The 3,115-nt window shown below is 36.1% G+C and overlaps 1 long non-coding RNA gene across 1 annotated transcript; it reads left to right on the plus strand.

Moving 5' to 3' along the window:
• Positions 1-219: 219 nt before the first annotated feature.
• On the plus strand, positions 220-2,252 carry LOC146834558 (uncharacterized). The gene is made up of 4 exons (XR_014960310.1): positions 220-272; positions 599-714; positions 1,491-1,601; positions 2,157-2,252. It is a non-coding gene; the product is annotated as an uncharacterized LOC146834558 (long non-coding RNA).
• Positions 2,253-3,115: the final 863 nt, after the last annotated feature.

Consider the following 3,115-nt stretch of genomic DNA (forward strand, 5'->3'; position numbering starts at 1 on the left):
ATTATTACTCTTATTAAATAATGCATTCAAAGTGTATTATGTTTTACTTTACCAATTGTTACTCATACTCATTTGTCAAATATCATATTTACAAAAAATTGTTTTTTTTGCTTTAACCAACGTTGACTTATTTACATTAATTTTTGAAATTTTTTTTTCATTTCCACAGTAAATCGGTTACAAGTTTGTGGATTAAATAAATTTGAAAAATAACTTAATCCTGCAGCCAGCATTACCAAAAATTCCACGAAAACAAACAACAACAGAAAAAGGTATTTTATATTTTCAGAGTTATAATTTCCACAATGTAATAGTCATTCCTTTTGCTATTGTTACTCCAGTAAAGTGCAGAAGTAGGGTAAGTGATGGATAGTGTAGGGGTACAATTAACTATTCCAACTCCAGGAAGGTGCAACAGTAGGGAAAGTGTTGGATGGTGTAGGGGTACATTTTTCTATTCTAACTCCAGGAAGGTGCAGCAGTTAGGAAAGTGTTATGTACTATTAGTTATATTCTATGTCATAATTTTAAAAAGTTATTCAGAATTTGCGTTTGTCAACAACGTTAAGTTATTTTATTTTCTCTTTTTTTTTCCAAGACAATTGTTTGTTTCTTTGCTGAAAGATTCAGTCCATCACATAAGTGACAACTCCAGCCAACAGGCCAATTCCACTTCAGAAGCCTCACCAAGGAAAGCAATTCCAAAAAAACAAGGTATTGTTATACAGCATTGTATTTAAACCATCAATATGTTAGACTAACCATTTTATTTTTAATGTTAATATAATCCCAAAATAATTAAAATAAGAGTTGCAGTTTGCAGAATTTTTTTTACCTAACTCCAGGTTGGTGCAGGGGTAGGGAAAGTGTTGGATGGTGTAGGGGTATAATTTACTATTCCAACTCCAGGAAGGTGCAGCAGTAGGGAAAGTGTTGGATGGTGTAGGGGTGCAATTTACTATTCCAACTCCAGGAAGGTGCAGCAGTAGGGAAAGTGTTGGATGGTGTAGGGGTGCAATTTACTATTCCAACTCCAGGAAGGTGCAGCAGTAGGGAAAGTGTTGGATGGTGTTGGGGTGCAATTTACTATTCCAACTCCAGGAAGGTGCAGCAGTAGGGAAAGTGTTGGATGGTGTAGGGGTACATTTTTCTATTCTAACTCCAGGAAGGTGCAGTAGTTAGGAAAGTGTTGGATGGTGTAGGGGTGCAATTTACTATTCTTACTCCAGGAAGGTGCAACAGTAGGGAAAGTGTTGGATGGTGTAGGGGTCCAATTGACTATTCTTACTCCAGGAAGGTGCAACAGTAGGGAAATTGTTGGATGGTGTAGGGGTCCAATTTTCTATTCTAACTCCAGGAAGGTGCAGCAGTAGGGAAAGTGTTATGTACTATTAGTTATATTGAATATCTTTTTTGCAAAAAGTTATTTTAAATTTGCATTTCTCAACAACGTTCAGTTTTCTCATTTTATCCTTTTATCACTTTTCCAGACAATTGTTTGTGTTGTACGATTCCATCCAACACATAAGTGTCAACTCCAGCCAGCAGGCCAATTCCACTTCAAAAGCCTCACCAAGGAAACCAATTCCAAAAAAAACAAGGTATTTTTATACAACATTGTATTTAAACCATCAATTAGTTTAACAAACAATTTACTTTTTATTTTTAAAATATTCCCAAAATGTAGAACATAAAGTTTTCAGATTGAAGAATTTTTTTTTCTTACTCCTGGAAGGTGCAGCAGTAGGAAAAGTGTTGGATGGTGTAGGGGTGCATTTTACTATTCCAACTCCAGGAAGGTGCAGCAGTAGGGAAAGTGTTGGATGGTGTAGGGGTATAATTTACTAATCCAACTCCAGGAAGGTGCAGCAGTAGGGAAAGTGTTGGATGGTGTAGGGGTAATATTTACTATTCTAACTCCAGGAAGGTGCAACAGTAGGGAAAAGTGTGGGATGGTGTAGGGGTGCAATTTACTATTCCAACTCCAGGAAGGTGCAGCAGTAGGGAAAGTGTTGGATGGTGTAGGGGTAATATTTACTATTCTAACTCCAGGAAGGTGCAGCAGTAGGGAAAGTGTTGGATGGTGTAAGTGTTACATTTTAGGTATTGCATTTACTTTTTCAGCCTAATTTCTTTTTCTTCTCTTCTCTTTTCAGATAATGTCTAGTCTTGAAGCTGCGAAGTACATTAAATCCAGGAAGGGAAAAAATTTATTAAACCATGGAGGATACATATATAGTAAGGAAAGAATAAGTTTAACTAGAAATCATTGGAGGTGTGTGCAATACTACACTACCCATTGCAGTGGCAGAGCGGTTACTCTTGATAATTTAGTTGTGAAAACCACAGAACATAACCACTCTGCCTCTGCAATGGAGGTAGAAATTAGAGAAACAGTTAACGAAATGAAAGCTATTGCAAGCACCTCCAATGATTCTACAGGATCAATTTTAAGAGAGGTTGCACAGCATGTCCCCAGTCATGTTGCTAGTAACATGCCTATAATTCCTAATTTGAGAAGAATTATTCAAAGACAAAAACAGGCAAGTAACATTCAATTATCTACACCACATTCTTTCTCTGACATTAGAATTCCACATGATCTTTCTATTTCTTTTTCTGATGAACCTTTCCTTCTGCATGACAACGAAAACCCTCAGAAACGAATTCTAATTTTTAGTACCCCACGTAACCTTGCAAAGTTAGAAAGTAGTGAAATTTGGATGATGGATGGGACGTTTAAAAGTACACCCCATCCTTTCACTCAAATTTACACTATACATGCCAAAATTAACAATAGTGTAATCCCCTTAGTATATAGTTTGCTACCTGATAAGACTTCTGCAACATACACTGAACTTTTATCAGTGATTAAAAGTAAAACATCTCAAAGTCCTAGGAAAATTATTATAGATTTTGAATTGAGCATGATCAATGTGATCAATAAAACGTACACGGATACCCAAATTCAGGGATGTTTTTTTCATTTTTCCCAGGCATTTTGGCGTAAATTACAAAAAACATCCCTAGTTGCAGAATATTCTCGTGATAGCAAACTACAATTTGAACTTCAAAAATTAACAGCACTTTGTTTTGTTGCTCCCGATAGTGTGGA

This window comes from Triturus cristatus, chromosome 4_2 (genome assembly GCF_964204655.1).
Source record: "Triturus cristatus chromosome 4_2, aTriCri1.1, whole genome shotgun sequence".
NCBI lineage: Eukaryota > Metazoa > Chordata > Amphibia > Caudata > Salamandridae > Triturus > Triturus cristatus.